Source organism: Perognathus longimembris, chromosome 21 (assembly GCF_023159225.1).
Source record: "Perognathus longimembris pacificus isolate PPM17 chromosome 21, ASM2315922v1, whole genome shotgun sequence".
NCBI classification, from domain to species: domain Eukaryota; kingdom Metazoa; phylum Chordata; class Mammalia; order Rodentia; family Heteromyidae; genus Perognathus; species Perognathus longimembris.
In genome coordinates this window covers 18,835,422-18,854,848 of record NC_063181.1, presented here as the reverse complement: position 1 = coordinate 18,854,848, position 19,427 = coordinate 18,835,422, and positions in this window count along the sequence as shown.

The window sequence follows — 19,427 nt, the reverse complement described above, 5'->3', positions numbered from 1 at the left end:
ATCTATCTATCTATCTATCTATCTATCTACAGAACAGCAATAATCTCATTTCATTGAATTCAACTTTCTTAACCCAGAAAACTAAAAGGTATTAGAGAAATGTTTCAAAATTCTGAGGGTAACTTACTTGGAACTGAACATTTTTTATTAACTCTTCCATAACCCTATCCTCCATCTTTACCCTCTCCGCACTCCACTTGTTTACCTAAGTACTTCTTTATCAAAAAATTACAAATTGAGCAAAGGTAGCCTACCTGAAGGTATACAGTCTGTTTATAATAGATGCCACCTGAATCTCCTTAGAGTGTTCTTGTGTTCACATTAGTTACCATAGCAGTAGCATGGGGAGCAGAGAATTAATTTTGCTTGATGAACCTAACTAGTTCACATCCCATATATATATATCAGGACAATAAATTCTAATGTTGGGTGTTACAGTCGAAAAAGGCCTCCATATCTTTCCTCCTGTCTACCCTAACATTGTGAAAGGGTAGGACAATTTTATTTCTGCACTATACAAATAGCTGTACCAAGAACTACAATAAGTTCAAGGCCAAATGAAAACTCAGAGCAGATACTAACTTCTACATTTTCCACTGCCAACTGTTTTTTTTTTCTCCATTTCAAAAATTCTCTCAATGTCATACCAGTATTTTCCTTCCCTCCTGTGTCTTGGGACATCTCTAAGCAGGCTTACTGATTACATTCAAATCCAACAGGAGAGGAAGCATTCATCTTGTGCATCTTCCTTCTTTGAAAATGCATTGCACACACACTGGAGTGCAGCACCTTCCTCAAAATAAAAACACTCACTGAATTACAACTGGCTTGTCACTCAAACAGGTAGCTGCTTGTATTCTTGCATATCTAAATATTTTGTGTCTTCACAGACACATAGATTTCATTAGATCACTTCACCCTGTCTATTTTGTTAGGATTATTTGTGATGTCAAATTTTAGTTTATAAAATTCTGATTTGTTTATCTCAGACATTTGTTGTAGGAATGAAAAGCTGACCTTGGAAAATTATATAATCTTATAAATTCAAATTTCTCATCTGTACAATAAAATAGAATTCTTACTTAATGAAATTTTATACGGAATAAATTAGAACTATAGATATAACATTCTGAGCAGAGTATCTTGCATACTAAGTGTTTAAATAATGCCAGCTATTGTCTTTGTTATTAATGGACTTACCAATGCACTTTACTAATACTATAGTCATAAGTTTAACATTCTAGTCTAATTTGATAGATTTTCCAAGGTTATTACATCTTACCCTATAAGTAATACCTCCCAATTACTGTCATGACCCTCTTCTCTTGTTCCCTTCCTTCCTCTGTTCCTATTTTCCTTCTTTTTTTTCCTATTTACCTGCTGTTTCATTATTTACTTATGTATCCTTTCTTCCATTATGGTACACTGATTTAATGATCCCATTCTTTAATAATATGCAATGGATATATTCCTTCTATTTCCCCTGATAGGATTTAGGTAAGGCATTTTGTATCTGAGAAAATTAACTTCCATTATGAGCCTGAAACAAAAATTCTTTATTCTCTTATAGAGCTTTCCTATATTTGATAATATTATTGTATAATATGTTGGAAGCATTTTGGTCAGAGAAGGAATATCAGTATGCCAGAAAATTTGGGTAGACATGTGAAATTAATTTTTAAGCATCTCTCTGAGACCAGGATGGTTTTAATAATACCCCATAGACACATCTGGAGCTGAGAGAAGATAAACATGTCACTCTGTTTAGCAACTGGCAATCATTTTTACCTATCAAAAGGTAATATACTTTATAAAACTGGGGAAGCTTCCAATTACAAATAAATTTGAGAATGAAAATGAGCCATGACCCCCCTCCCCAACCCTGGGACTTAGTAGAAGAGATGTCACAGAAGTGAGATGAAAGTGAATGCAACTCTTACTCCAAGGCAAAAACATCAAGAACAACTAAGTGAAAGAAGCTATGTGTCCCCGTGAGAGCAAGGAAGCATCCTAAAAAAAGAAAGAGCACTGATACCATGTGTCTCAAATGTGGGTCTCAGTGTTTGGAAGCTGTTCCAGGGTGCTTGAGACTCACATTCCTCTAGCCCTAATATGTTAATAATAGCAGGCTGCATAGCAGCATTGTAAACAAGAATACATAAGGGCCTGAAATACACTTTAGTCCCAGACCAACTACACTGAGTAGGCAAACAGACTGGAGAGCAAGCACTTTAGTATTTCCCAAGCAGCTCCCACATTCTGGTCTAGACAACTGCCGCTAACAATATTGAATCATGGAATACAATGTTAGAGAGAATACAGAAAACAACATTTTTCATGCAGAGCATATTATCTGCAATGGGATTAAGCAGAAAAAAGCTGAAGATTAAATTTCGAAGTCAAAACTCTCAATCCTAACACATATATCAACCTCTGCTCCCAAATTCTCCAGGTGCAAACTGGGTTTCTCCCCTTCTCCAGGGCTTCAGAGTGAAAGGATAATAAGTCACCCTTTCTAGAAGAAAAATTTATATTAAATAAGAATTCAGGTTAAATAAATATTTTCAGATATGATAAAATATTAGAAATGATAGACAAAAATCAAAGAAAAATTCCAGATATTAAAAATAATTGAGGCAATGCAATGACTTGGAAAAAAAAATCCTACTAAGTGAAGTGAACCAGACCCAACTACATATAAACTCTATCCTTTACTCACCGGAAACAATTAGTACTTGTCTAGGATAGTCCTAGCAGAGGAGCACAATAGCTCAATAGCAATGTACATATGATCACATAAGATGATGCCAAGTGAAATTAACTACAAAGTTTGGAAATGAGTGGTTTATCTTTGTTGTTTTCATTTTCAGCGTACCATATGAAATTATATCTTTTTCTTTTGTCTTTCTTCCCCATGGTTTTACCCTAATGTCACTGTAATGACTTTGTTTGACTGGGCACTATATGTATGTTCATCTGAACTAGGGAAGGAGAACACCAAAATGGAGAGAGAAAGGGTAAAAGGTGAACCAATGCAAAAGCAATACTTACAAAAAATGGAAAAATGGTATGCTGCAAACCAACTGTACAACTGGGGAAAGGGTGGGGATGAAACCAGGGAAGGGTGAAGGGGGGGAGAAAAATTAAGGAAGAGGTAACAAATTTGATAAGAAATGTACTCGCTGGCTTATGTATGAAACTGTAACCCTTCTGTACATTACTTTGACAATAAATATATAAAAAATAAATAAATTTAGACTTAAAAATAATACTCATTAGCAGACATTGGGTATGAAAATATGACTACAATTTGCCTATTTACCTTCTGAGTTAATAACCTCTGACTACTAAAATAGAGTCAAATAACCAAACCATATGCAGAGTACACACAAATTAGTGGTCATGGGAAGGTACATGAGATGAAAAAAGTGAGAGGGAAGGGATGGGAATAAAATGTGGCTCTATTGGTGGCTCACAGCTGTAATCATAGCTGCTCAGAAGGCTGAGTATAGAAAGATCATGATTCCAGGCCAATGATGTCAGAAAAGTTCAAGAGAGGTTCTTTCTTGACCCATAACAAGATGATATGGCAGGCACCTGTGATCTCAGCGATCACAGAAGACCTAAAGGTACACAGGTTGTGGCTAAGGGTCATGTCCTGGTAGAAACTTGAACCCTATCCTAAAAATACAGGCAGTGAAAACATTGCTGAGGATGGGGTTCAGAAGCTTCATCCCAGTCTAGCAAGTTCAGAAAACCAAGTTCAAACACTCAGCTACACCCAAAGAAAAATTGAAGACTGTATTGGCTGAGATGGTGTCTCTTGAACCTTTTAAACACAGATTGGATATGAATCCTGACCTCTCTTGCCTGAAGTGAGGATCAAATGATACAGTGTCTGTCTAATATGCACACTGGTAGTTTCGATCAGCAGCACTGCAGAGGGAGAGAAAGAAAAAAGGAAAAGGAGAAAAGGATTTAAAAAATGAATGATGGTGGTCTCCATGTCCGCCTTGCCTGGGAGGAGAGAGGGAAAGGAGAAGATGGTCTCCCCATTGTGTTTTCTGCAAAGTAGAAGACAGTGCTTTTCTTCACATCTGACCTCCTGGAGAGAAAAGAGAATTTTTTCAAAACAGCACGATAAATGCAGGTGTGTGACAGTCTGAAAATGACAGGTGTCATTTTTGACAGCCCCTTACCCACATACTTAATTTATCCCAAACTCATATTTCACAAAAGTGGTCTCTGCCTGTAGCCCAAAAATCTAAATCACATGTATACCCTCTCCCAAAGAAATAATGCACAAATTACTAGTCATGGTTTACTGCGTTGTCTAAGATATGATCAAGTAAGGCTTGTCAAACCTTCATCAAAGGCTGTTACTTTCTTGTTTTTACAGTCTGCCAGTTACAGAACAAATCATACACTTTATAGAATACTGAGAGAATTTAGAAAAAATGAAAGACAAAATAGTAGTAATAATAATAATAATATGATAGATAATAATGTGTGAATAACTGTATATCACAGCAAGAGAAATAAAACTAGAGTCCTTATTTTTCCAATGGTCTTGAACCCAATTTAAAGAATCCTGTACTATCAGTTCAAATTTCCTTTATCACATGGCCAAAGCCTCAATTTATTAAGGGTTCATTGGCTGAGGATTATATAAGAAGTCTCTCCTGATAGGTCTAAGCTCTTATTGGTTTTGTTTTGCAGCATTGCCCTAGGCTTCTAATAATTTTTCTTAATGTATTTAGTGACATCATGAGAATGTTGGGTTTTGACCAGGGTCTTTTCATAAGCTTCCAGTTCAAAATATGTTTCAGCAACCTGAGTTAACCTTGATGGTAAGGGTTAATCATCTAACTAACTCCATAATTAAGTTAATGAGTAATAAGGACTGAATTTCAAAGCTGCTTCCACTACAGGCTGGACACACTAGAAGCCTTGAGAGTTTTTCCATTCCTTCACCCAGAGTACCTCACTCAAATGTGGCTTACCTTTCCTCTACAATTCAAGAAAACTTCTGGGGCTAGGGATATAGCCTAGTGGCAAGAGTGCCTGCCTCGGATACACGAGGCCCTAGGTTCGATTCCCCAGCACCACATATACAGAAAAACGGCCAGAAGCGGCGCTGTGGCTCAAGTGGCAGAGTGCTAGCCTTGAGCAAAAAGAAGCCAGGGACAGTGCTCAGGCCCTGAGTCCAAGGCCCAGGACTGGCCAAAAAAAAAAAGAAAACTTCTAATTGTTGTGAAAAATCAAACACGAAGAACATTTCCTTTTAACATGGAGGAGGTATCCTCCTATGTTAAGTCTGGTGTTTTTTATTCATTTTGTCACTTTATGATGTGTGTGGTTCTTGTCAGGACATGCTATTATCTTTTATTCCTAAATTCTGTCTTGAGATGGCAATGTAATCAAGGCTCTTGGGGATTAAAGAAAACTTCAAGGGAAAAAAAGAGAATTAATAAAACACTAAATAAAGAGGGAAAAAATCAAGAGTATTCCTTGTCATATTGAAAGCAAAGTATTTCTGGCATTCTTTGCCTCATGAGATAGACAAAATATTTTATGAGTCTTAAGGAGTTAATCTATCTTTTCTTGCATTGAATTAATATCTATTATTGCATTCACATAACATATCCATGTAAGTGTTTATATATCTCTCAAGATGTGGTATTGATTTATAATTAAAAGGGAGTTCTTTATTATAGAGACCAAAAAGTGATCATATGTATATAGATAGGTGTATATAGGACAATATGTAGTAAGTACATATATATAGATAGACACAGAAATTAAGATATCTTATGCATACATACATATACACAGAGTATCACATATGTATATTATATATACACACAATTTGTAAATAAGGTCATCTATTTTGATGTACTCAATTTCTATAGAAATAAGCATGAGTAGATGCTTTGTCCTCATGAGCCTACTGTGAAATTTTGGCCCTAGTCCACTTACTGTATTATTTTTATACTCTACTTCTGAATGGTAGATGGAAAAGTTCTAAGTCTCCATTAATTATTCAATTTCAGAGTTGCCATCCACCGAGTAAGTCAATTTTCCCATGCACTGTTTTAAAGATAAAAACACAAATATTTTTAGAAAAAAATCTAGGAAGAACATTCTTTCAACTCTCTAAGATTTTATTATAGGGGTACTTCTACACTGTAGGGTTTCTGTTCCAATTTCACATCATAGAAACTAATATTTCTACAAAATCTCAGAAGAAAGGAAGAAATCAGCCATTTGATGAGAAAATCCTGAAAGTTTATGCACAACCCAGGCCCCATCTACTTTTTTTTTGCAGTCCTGGGACTTGAACTCAGGACATGAGCACTGTCATTGGCTTCTTTTTGCTCAAGGCTAGCACTCTGCCACTTGAGTCACAGCACCACTCCTGGCCTTTTTCTGTTTATGTGGTTCTGAGGAATTGAACCCAGGGCTTTATGCATGGTAGGCAAGCATTCTACTGCTAAGCCACATTCCCAGCCGATATATTTTTTTAAAGGCCAATGGAAAGAGCATCTCGGCAACTTAAATTTTGAAAGGCACACTACTATGTTCTGGCCATGAGTTAAGAAATTCTGCTAGGATTAGTGATGTACCTTGCACAGAGTTCTGGGTATATAAACAGCTTAGAAAGTTAATGACACAAGTCAAATTCAAGGTAACACATGATGGGTTTCTCATTAGGCTTACAGATTTTTTTAGGCAAAATAGATATTGTAATACCTCCGTGACCTGATCATTAACTGAAAGCATAAAGATGTCACAATCCAAAATGTTCTTTTTAATCAATCTACTGTGATTAACCTACCAACCTTGCTATTATTAATTTAGATACATCAACATTATTCGACACTTTTGAGTTCTGCACCTTTGCTAGGATACCGGAGATCTTCCAGTATTGGAATTCAGCAGGTGCTATAAAAATGTTCTATAGTCTGAGTATTTAAGCAACAGGCAACTTAACAGATATAAAGCTGGGAAAATCAAGATTAAAGTACAGGCCAATTCGGTTTCTAGTGAGTGCTCTAATTTTGGCTTTCAGAGGGCCATGATTTTTCTTTATCATCACATTATATAGGAAATGAGGTTGAGGGAGAAAAAGATAAAAATGGAGATAAAAAATGAGATGAGAAAGTGGGGAAGAGAAAGAGATCTGACAGAGAGCTCTCATTTCTTCTTATATAGAGGCATTAATATCATCATAAGGATACCTCCCACTCCAAGAGCTAACTTAAGAATTTCTCAAAAGATCTACCTCTATAGCCAACACATTGATTAGAAACTTCAATATATAATTTAGTAGATATTCAATTCAGTCCATGCATTTCCACCATTATTGAAAACTTCTTCCAAATGTGAGTTTTCCATCCAATCTTTTTTTTTTTTTTTTCACCACTCCTGGGGCTTGAACTCAGGGCCTGAGAAATGTCCCTAGCTTCCTTTTTTTTCAAGGCTAATACTCTACTGCTGGAGCCACATTCCCAGACCCTCCATCCAATCTTGAAAAACAAAAAGGAATCATAAACAACCTTCCAAAAAAAAACCCCAACCACTCTCTCCTCACTAACATCTTTCTTAAGACTTAAAGAGGAGATCTTTTCTTGCCCTTTGGGGGATACACTTTGAGCAGTGGGTAGGTGGTTTATATAAAGGAAACTCTCTTTAGCATTTGTATCTCCTGAAGTTTGGGGTTGTTTCCTCAAAATTAACTACTGTCTCAACTTTGTTTACACTGTATCAATAGTGAATTCAGACTTCTGTCAGCCATTTGAGTAAACAATTGAAACAAGATCCCACCCCTCAAGCTAGCTCAGAGAATCCAGAATCTCTGGTGAGTTCACATGTGCAGAAAAAGTTAGCCCAACTCTCTTTGCTTGGGCAAGTATCTTAGGAATGCATACCCACATGAATATTACAGATTTTTACTGACATAATATGAGCAATATCCTGCCATTATTTTGCACATAATACTTAACTTACTGGGGCATATTGCGATCTGGTTTTAGTCATAAATTTGGAAACAATGGCATCCTTGGAGAAGTCCTGAGCACTGGGAAAACAGATTTCTTAGGACAATTGAAATATGATAAGAGAGAAAGATACAAGTAGATAAGAGAGAGTAAAGTTCTATGGTAAAAGAAATGAAGGTTATTGGAGACAACAATTAACACTCAGTGGAACTGACTGATGAGATATTCTTACCAATCTAAAGTCTTACTATAAGTTCCCAAAGCTGTCCTTTGGTGTTTCCCATTCTGCCCACTCCAGTTTTCCCTGAATGTTCTGACACTCATTCTACTAAATCTGGAATGGCTCTAAATCCAACTGATATTATAATTAATAATGTTTAATTATTTAAAATCAATTCTACCTTTGAAAGTTTGTTCTTTTCATAGATAGTCTGTCTTTTTGTGTATTATCAACAGTTCCTTGTGGGTTTCCATGGATGTTGTTATGGGTTTGTAAGGGTACTTACTGCTAAAATGCTTCTAAATTCTCCATAAAAGAATGTTGAAAGGGGTGACTTTGATTTGATATATGGTACTTATAAAGCTCCTTGTTAAATGGTAATTCTTTGTACAACTAGTCAAAGATAATTTTTAAAAATAGAAAAAAGTATGCACTAATAAACACTTTTTATTTTCCAGATGTGTATTCTTCTGAGGGGTGTGTGTGTGTGTGTGTGTGTGTGTGTGTGTGTGTGTGTTTTAATCTGTCCCAGACTTAAATGAGAGAGATTCTGTCTACACTGGACAAAGATGAAACTTGCAGTACAAGAATTATCAATGACACTACAAGCATCACAACAAGTATCATACGGGATGAACTCATTAGGATCTTAAATATGCACCTTTGCACTACAGTGCTACTTTGAGCACCCACTGTATATCCTACAAAATTAAGAAGAGCAAGGGAAGGGGTAGGTAGGGGACAGATGGGTGCAAATGTTGAAAGGGGAGACACTGATCAAGATATGTGACATTCATAAACTGCTTTGTTAAATAACAACTCCTTTGTACAACTAAATAATAATAGAAATAAACTGAAGCATCATAGGCAATGATAAAAAAATAAGTCTAAAAGACTAATACATTTTGGAAAATATGAAAACCATATTTGAGAAAATTCAAAGTTATCTTGACATGAGAACTTTGAAATCAACTTCATACAATTCTGGATTAATGCAGCAAATCTTGTTTTGCCCTCAATTTATACACTAGAATGAAGGGGTTAGAATGTTTATCAACTAAAACACATTTACACAAATTAGTTTATTGATTATGATGCACATCAATTTTCTTTGGACATGATATGTATGAGTTTTATATGATTATATCTTTTCTCTGAGTTCCCAATCCTAGGTATGTAATCTCAAGCCAATTATATCCAACATGTCCCCAAATGGTCACAGTCCTCCACCTGAAGTTGCACCATGAAAATATTAAAAAGACACTTTCATGAACACTGAGTAGTTATTATCTCCATTCTTCCTCCTATCAGCCTTCAGTGGTCTCCATCTCCTGTAAAATGACTTAAGTAAATGCCCTTGAAATGGTTGAATTTGGTACAGTCAATGCAGCAGAAGGAACTCACTTGTCCATTGGAAGCTAATGAGGTATTCTGAGTCTCACTCATATTAAACAGAGAAATGTGAGTTTGAGGTTCTAATGATCTGTATTACTAAGGACTTCTGATAAGCCATTGAATTCTCTGAGTTTCATCATAAAAGGAATAGTGTAGACTAACTAGTGGCTATTTATTATCATGGAGCATAACCATAAACAGACTAATTGAGTACAGAGTGTATTAATAGACCCAAATAATTATAGTATTGCTTAATAGTGGGGAAAGAGGTATTTGACAAATTATGTTTGGCAATCTGCGACTTCTGGAAAAATAAATTAAATTGCATCCCTAACTTATTTTTTATGCCAAAAGAAATTTCCACACAAGCCACAAATGTAAATATATAAAAAAGAAAAACCATAAAACTCTGGAAGAAAACACATGACATATTTTTATTTCTCTATGAGAAAATCCTTCCTAAAGTATTCACAAAAACTCTTTGGTTTCATCGAAAGACATATTAGTATATGTAATGTATAGTGATTTTTTAAATCCCCTCTAAAAAATCACAGATAAAGCCAAAAGATAAATTAAACAGGAAATGTGGGTAAATCTCTATAGAATGTATAGCATAAGGTAATTTCTTTGCTATTTAACTAGCTCAGACAATTCTATCCATAAGTATTATCTTACTTTAAAATAATTAAATATGCAGAAATAGTACAAAGAAAATACTATAGAATGCTTTTCAAATATGAAATAGGCTTCATCTCATCCAAATGTTCAATCATTACCTTTGGAGATTAAGACTGAGCATTCACTATTATTTACCTTTGTAAAAAGAGTCCATCGGTTGACTTAAAGTTGAAATTCACTAAACATCCATAGAGTGTTGAAGTTATTCACCAAAATCTTGTCTTTGATTCATCCTGTTTTACGATGGCATCTTATCTACCATTTACAGAGATAAATGTGACATTCCTTATGGTGTGTTCCCTTCAAATACACAACAGTGTAACAATCATACAAATGACCCTCTTGCACATCTGTAACCAAGTGGTGGGGAATGGCAAATGGAAAAAAAAATACACTTAATGCAATTAGGACTTTCCCAAATTGCGGTTTTTCCAGATTTACAGTTTTAATTGAATTCTTCAAGATGTTTCTCAATTTGGGCCTTTCCTTCTCAAGGCACTTCAGCTTTATCATCTGACATATTTTCCATTGCTCTGGTTCTCCTACTCATCTTGGTGCTTGCTCGTGACCAGATGATCTCAACTCCTTTACCCACAGGGTAACAGACATTTTTCCCTCTTTGTCTGACAACTCATCCAGCAAATTTCTGAGCATCCTAATGCTCTTTTTCTCCCTCACTGAGATGTCAGAGGGAGATTGTTAGTCTCTTGTACCCTAAGGAACACTTTCATCTTTATTCTGAATCCTAATATTGCCTGCTACCCAGTGGAATCTCCACCATTTTCCCCTTTTCTCACTTGTGTCTTTAAATCTTCTAATGATACTTCTCCTGGCACAGTGTTTTTTACTCAAAAAGAATTTTCTTCCTCTAGATCTCTGACAACCCTCCAGATCTCGGCCTCCAGAGTACTAATTATAGGTCGAATTGACCACTTATAGCCTTTGGCTTCTACATGCTCATGAAAAGAGGTTTACACTTTCTCACTCTTCTGGAGGAAGCACATATGGGGAAGGCTTTCTTACTGACTGAATCTCCTTGATGAGCGAGCACTACTTAAGAAAGAATGGAGGATGTGTGTGTGTGTGTGTGTGTGTGTGTGTGTGTAAATATATATATATATATATATCATTCTCTCTCTCTTACTTTAAATCAGGCTAGTAAGATCTCCACTTTAATGGCCTTATAAAGTTGCTCTGCAAAGCCCCCATATTTAAGCCTAAAAGTTGATTGTTTCCAGTATCTTAATGCTTTTTATTGAGAATTAGATTCCAACAAAGGAAGTCTTGGAAAACACACACCAAATGTTTATAGCTAAATATAAAACAAGTAATCCTTAGTAGCATGTACAGCAGAAAAAGCTTAGTGATTTTCCCTACGTGTGAAGTTTTTTCTCTTAGTGTCTCAGTGAACATTCACTTTCTTCAGTAATTTCTTAAAAACAATAACAAAATTTCTTACCTTTTGTCACAAGTACTTGGTCCAGTGATAAAAATATTTTTATCATACCTCCCTTCTAGAGATAGAGTATATGCTATATTAAAATTGCTGAAAGTATTTCAAAGTAAAGAAATACATGTTGTTGTTTTTTTAATCTATTACACAAGGTCATTGAATCACAGAAACTTTTCCCCTGGTTGTATCTATAAGATCTCAGGAAGGTAATGATCTGGAAAACAAGCTTTGAGCAACACTGGTCAGAGGAATAAAGAAAAACTTCACCTCATTCCCAGTTCAATAATCTTACCACTCCATTGATACAGGTTGGGGAAGGAGTATGATGGTTAAGAAAGGGATCATTTCCAAAACATCAGATAAATTCTATGGTTCTTCAAAACAGTTTTCCTCGGGCTTGTTTTGCATTGAAATTGTCCCTTATTTTTCAAAAGATACTATCAGTTGTCCATGACACATTACAGAACTAAAATAGTATTCTCATTTTAGTAGATAAAATAGAATGTAAATATGGTGCAATTGTTTAGAAAATCTTACAGTAAAACTAGTATCCAAAAGCAAGTAAGAAGATTATAATTCCTATTTTATAATTAGGCAGTAATGTCAGGCTTTTCTATTTCATCCAGAATGTATACTGTAGTTACAAAAACAATCACTACATTTACAGAAATGTAGTGATCATTTAAGCCCATTGTTTAGTTTTGCTTATGAGGTCTTAAAATATCTAGAGAAGATTAAAGTGATAAGTCAATAAAAAGAGACTTCTTTGATGAGGAAATGAGAATGGCCAAGAGACATATGAAGAGTGCTCTACATCACTGGCCATAAAAGAAATGCAAATCAAAACAACATTGAGATTCCATCTCACCCCAGTAAGAATGTCATATATCAAGAAAACTAACAATAACAATTGTTGGATGGAATGTGGCCAAAAGGGAACCCTACTTCAATGTTGGTGGGAATGTAAACTGGTTCAGCCACTCTGGAAAATGGTATGGAGATTCCTCAGAAGGCCAAACATAGAACTCCCCTAGGACCCAGCAGCCCCACTTTTGGGCATCTATCCAAAAGACCACAAACAAGAACACACTAAAGCCACCAGCACAACAATGTTCATTGCAGCACAATTTGTCATAGCTAGAATCTGGAACCAACCCAGATGCCCCTCAGTAGATGAATGGATCAGGAAAATGTGGCACATATACACAATGGAATTTTATACCTCTATCAGAAAGAATGACATTGCCCCATTTGTAAGGAAATGGAAGGACTTGGAAAAAGTTATACTAAGTGAAGTGAGCCAGACCCAAAGAAACATGGACTCTCTGGTCTCCCTTATAGGGAATAATTAGCACAGGTTTAAGCAAGTCACAGCAGAGGATCACAGGAGCCCAATAGCTATACCCTTATGAACACATAAGATGATGCTAAGTGAAATGAACTACATGTTATGGAAACGACTGTTATATCGCAGTTGTAACTACTTTCAAAGTCCCAAGTGTAACTGTAGCTTCTATTATTGATGATGTTCTTGTATCACCTTCCTGTGGTTGTACCTACACTTTCTTTCTCTGTATCTTATCTGAGTATATTGGAAACTGTGTTTACTGGTATTAGAACTAGGAAATTGAAAGGGAATACCAAAATCGAGACACATAGGGTAAAAAAAGACAAACAACTACAAAAGCAATACTTGCAAAACTATTTGGGTTAAATGAACTGAAATAGGGTGCGGGGCTAGATCTCCAGCAGGAGGTAAGCACAGGAACACACGCTGGGAGGACAAGCTTGAAGCAGGTCTCATTTATTGTTGTGCAGATCAGGAATTATATAGCCCCCAGCAGCCCCCACCTCCTGAGTCCTCCCCGGCCAATCACTAGAGGGAAGTTGATGTAAGGCACTAGTGCTGGGCACCTACTGGTCCCCTGGGGGAGTGTGGGGAGCATGGACAGAGTGTGGCCGGCAAGCCGGGCAGATGTGCCTATGGTCTATGTCCCCAAAGCAGGAAGTGTGCTTCTACTGCTACTCCAGCTGACTCAACCAGACCTGACCAGCTCTACCCACAATGGGGGTGGGGGGGGGAAGAAAAGGGGGAGGGGGGAAGGAAAGGGAGAGGGGGGAGGGGGAGTGAGGGACGAGGTAACAAACAGTACAAGAAATGTATCCAATGCCTAATGTATGAAACTGTAACCTCTCTGTAATTCAGTTTGATAGTAAAAACTTAAAACAATGATTGTTATATCACAGTTGTAACTACATTCAACATCCCATGTGTATCTGTAGTTTCTACTATTGATGATGTTCGTGTATCACCTTCTTGTGATTGTATCTACACTATCTTTGTAATCTTATCTGAGTGTATGGGAAACAGTGTGTACTGGTATTAGAATTAGGAAATTCAAAGGGAATACCAAAATTGAGAGACAAAGGGTAAAATAAGAGAAACAACAACAAAAGCAATACTTGCAAAACTGTTTGGTGTAAGTGAACTGAACACCTCAGGGGGGGAAAGTGGGAGGGGGTAGGGGGGGTATGAGGGACAAGGTAACAAACAGTACAAGAAATGTATCCAATGCCTAACGTATGAAACTGTAACCTCTGTGTACATTAGTTTTATAATAAAAACTTAACAACAACAACAAAAAAAGATTATACTCAGGTGCATTGTAAAAGACAAACAACTCTTTTTAGTTTTTTGGGGAGCAGTGGGAAGTTGTATAAATAAAACATATTGTAACATGAAAAAAAAATAAAATAAAGTGATAAGTCAAGTATCACCTGGGCCCTTGGAGAACCTGAAAGCTTAAGGCTATTATTTCTTTTCCATTTCCCATTCAGATAATTAATTAAAATCCATGAATGGTATTAAGAGACCAAATGGAATATATATTAATACCAACCTAATATCTGCTCAGTTCCAAACTGTCTAACAAACATCGTCCATGATCATTTTCACATTTGACAATCACACCAGCATTGTACAAGGTGAATGGGGCCATCTTTTTTTTTTTTTTTTTGCCAGTCCTGGGCCTTGGACTCAGGGCCTGAGCACTGTCCCTGGCTTCTTCCCGCTCAAGGCTAGCACTCTGCCACTTGAGCCACAGCGCTGCTTCTGGCCGTTTTCTGTATATGTGGTGCTAGGAAATCGAACCTAGGGCCTCGTGTATCCGAGGCAGGCACTCTTCCACTAGGCCATATCCCCAGCCCGAATGGGGCCATCTTGACCTCCTTTATCCACCAAGATTTAAAACATTCCCTTAAGTGAAAAGTTCATGTTTATATGAGCTGCTGCTTGTTAAAAATGTAGGAAATTTACTTCTGTTTTCTAGAGAGCATTAGTTATCTTAAGTAGACCATACATGAAGTTGCTACACTTAGGTGGAGACTGATTCTAAGAAAATTGTGGCTAACCAGAATGATTTTTTTTCTGCTTCACACTCCAGATAGACTTTCAAATTCCTGATCATTAAAAAAATATTTTAACATGCCATGTGAAACCATAGCTTTTTTGTTGTTGTTGATCCTCTTTTATCCCCTTCCTGTGGTTGTCCCCAAGCTATTACTGTATTTCATCTGAGTACCCTGAATACTGTATATACTTGTATTAGAACTAGGGAAGAGAATATCAAAATCGAGAGACAAAGGATAAAAAGGCAAACAACTCCAAAAGCAATACTTACAAAAAACTTTTGGTGTAAACCAACTGAACAACTCATGGGGGGAGAGGAAAAGAGGGAGTGGAGAGGGGAAATGAAGAAGGAGATAACAAGCAGTACAAGAAATGTACCCACTGCCTAAACATATGAAACTGTAACCCCTCTGTACATCACTTTGACAATAAATAAATAATTATTCAGAAAAAACAAATAATATATATATATATATCATTCTCTAAAATTCAAAATGTTTCATTTTAATCAGGTCTAAACTAATAAAGAAAAAAAGTTTGCTGTCTTGAGAGAGCTCTTCTAAAACCATTCTTCCAAAGACCAAAGAAAACAAGATTGGTATTGAAGTGGATCTGTGCTCAAACAGCTCCCATCAACTGGAACTGAAACCCCACTGAAAGCAAATGATTAGAGCTTGAGGGAGATTAGAAAACATTCTACTGCAAACAGCTCCTGAGGAGCCAGGTCTCGGTATGTAAACACTTTGCACCACTTTGTACATGGACAGAAATATCAAGAGGGTTTGTTGTAAACAGCAAGAGAAGACAGCATCCTTCTCAGAAAGGACTCTGTGGATAGCACAGGCTGTTTGTTAACCAATTCAGAAAAACAGTTAACTGGTTCCATGTAACGATTACATTTTTTCCTTATGTCTGACCCATTTGTTGAGAATCTAATAAAATAGTAATAAATTGAGGAGACAGTAGGCCCTGCTATTACTGCTTAATCTATACTTATATATAAGTTAAATTTTTGGAAATTTTAGCTGTGCTGCAAACTTTGGAAAAGCAATCCCACTATATCCTAGTGAGGTGGCACATTGTACAGAAATTAATAGCCTTATTGGTCTAGAAACATTGAACTGAATTTTGTTTTATGTATACAAGAGTAACATTCTATCTTAAAATAGAGAAGGTCTTTCCTAGGTGGGTTTGATCACAGAAACTAATACAGCACTTCCTAAATAATGATAAAAAGTAAAATAAAAAGTAAAATATTTAATAGTCACTTATAGTCCCATCCTCCTATAATGACATGGGATAAAGCAACAGATAAAATATATGTTAGGTATTATATGTTAGGTATAATAAAGGACTCTACAGTACCTACATTTTGTGGCTCTTTTTGGAACTGTATGTTTGCCACATTGAGGTCCTTCCTTAAGTCCTCTTGGCTTTACATTCAGTTCCATGAGAATTGCCATCTCCCTTGCACAAGTGTGATAAGACAGATTTATCTTAGGTGCCTATTAGCCCTTTATATTTTCCTTTACCTATCTTTTCCTAACCATGTGTTACAGGAAATCTACATGAGCTACTCATGGATACATAACTAATAAATAAATGCAGAAGAATTAATACTTTGTGTGACAATCTATAGGCAATCTTTTGAAAACCGGAGATTTCAGATCCTTCAAAGCAATTTTTTAAAAAAAGCTTTCTTTTCACCTCCTTCAGATTACAATTCTGGGATGCATTCCACACCAGATCTTCTCAGAAAGGCATGGTGAAATCAAGTACCTGTCATGTACACGCGAATGGTGGACTCAGTATCAACCCTTATGCTGACATTCTTTCCTTGTTTCATTCCAGCCATCGCTCACTTCTGCTACTTGTGCACATGTTCTATATAAATCCTCTACCTATCAGCTTTAACACAGGTATTCTTTGTGTAAGGCCATAAAAGCACTTTAAATAGGCTTTCAGTGTATGAGTTATTTTATGATGTGCAATGTAATTTTTTTTTCATTTCCTTTAGTTATTCCTCCCTCAGGAAAGTTCATTATCTGTTTAAGTTTCTTTTTAAATTGACTTTTATTTTCATAGAGACATTTCTAAGCACGAAAGGAGGGAGGGAAAAGGGAGAAGGAAATGAATCAAAACAAGTTTGTTAACTCTGACAGAATCAGAGAGATCCCAAAACCATTTCCTATATTTAAATATTGGCAACAATAAAGAATCTCTATGAAAAAGCTTGCATTTATCTTCCTATTTGTTATCTCATTTTTCAATTTTTAGTATTCTTCCTTCAGGCCAATTGATTGTGAGAGATAGAATGGAGTCTGTACTAGTAAGGAAAGGATGAAAATTGGTTAATCTTTGAGATGAGCAAGATATAGACAGATAATATATAAGGAACACATACCAGTAAGAAAATAAGAGTTGATTTTGTGCTTGTTTAAAATCCATAAATATAGTTTATTTCTTGCAAATTCAATTTGTCAATTGCTGTTCATGAAACCTTTATGTATCTTCTTTGTAATCTTTATAAGCAACATAAAAATTACCCTCAGGTAAATATACTACATTTTATTTAGTTATTTTTCATTGGTCATTTCTATGTTTAAAGATATTTTGGTGTCTTGGAATATAAATCAAACTCACAGCACTTATTTCTTGGAAATGGACTTGAATTGGCTTGACAATCAAAGGGAGATTAACCTGTATCCATAAAGTTTAATACCTTTTAAGAAGAATATACTCATATAAGAAATTTTAGAGTCTTGGTACTTTGTTTTATGTTAAAATATGTTAAAATCAGGCAAGCATGTTCTATAGATGCTTATCATCCGTGTATCTATATGCTCTGAGGTAATTTGCTGTGCCTACATGACAGCTTCTTTTTTTGTATCTTCCTTGGAACCCAACATTTGTATCTCATTTTGTGTTAAGTATAATCTGATCTTCAATGGTGAGAAATGTTAATTAGGAAAACACCATTGCCTGTTGTTACTTAGCTGTTGTTATTTAGCTGTTGCCTCTACTTTCCATGTTTGCCCTTGCTTATTCTTCTTTGAAGGACTAGGGCTGCTTGTCTGAAAACTCCATTCCCCACATTTCTTTCTCACAATTCCTTTCTATCCAGTTCTGTTATTTGTAAGTGCTATCAGCAAACCTGAAGGCAGGAACCGCCAGGGAAACGCCACGGGAGTGGCCATTGCTGAAAGTCCTATGTATATTGTTGCTATAGGACCAGTTAGGAATAAGCTGCTCTGGGCTGAGTAATTCTGGGTAATATCCAATGTGTGTGGTCCTACCTTTTCATGTGGCAGAATCGTCACAGAAATTTGCAACTGTAGATTCTAGGGATTTTGCCTAGAGACACTAGAAAATTCCTGACTCCTCACACACCAACCTTCCTTTCGATACCTTTTTGCACTGTCTCCATTTCACTCCTACTGTCCTTAGATTCCCATCTCTACTACTTAAAATACTTACCATATCCGTGGCTGATAAATTCCTTTTCACTCTAGCAATATCCCACATCTGTTTTTGACATGGAAAATATGGACCCAGATGACTTCATTTATCTTATACCACTAAGGCTTGTCCTAAATAAAAAGCAGTACATTATACATCCCGTGATACATGAAGTTGATTTGAACTTAGAAAGTATTCCTCTTGGCCTTCCAACAGTGAATTGTGTTTTATAAATATGCATGGTAAACATGTCAGTATAATACAAAAAACATCAAGATATCTAACAGAAATTTAGGTCAATCATCCAGACATTTTTCATCAATGATGCAAAGCTTCCAAGAATTTGAAAAACACATGACTGATTATAGTGTTTCAGGTAGCTTGACATTTGCATAGCCACAACTTCGGTACAACTCAGACAATTGCAATAATACTGATTTTGTTTTAATTTTTTTAACAGTTTTGCCCTTAGCATATGAAACCAAAGTGACTAAAGTGCAACACTCCTCTCTGTGGATCTCTGTGGGACTCAGCCCATGGTCATAATTTTAAAGAAGACACTGAAGAGTCCTCTGTGGTTGTAGAGACGAGGGCTGTGGTGAGTTCTGACAGAATCACACAGCACCAAGTGTAGACATATAAAATAATGCTCCAAACACAGGCATTCATATACCACAGTTAATATTTCTGCACAGTTTGTTTTCTCAGCAGTATTTTGCTTTCTAGGGACTAAAAAAAGAAAATGTGCTTGGCATTACAAGTGTGACGTGATTGATGCTTTACTAGAAGAGACTTTTCAAAGCCGATCAGATG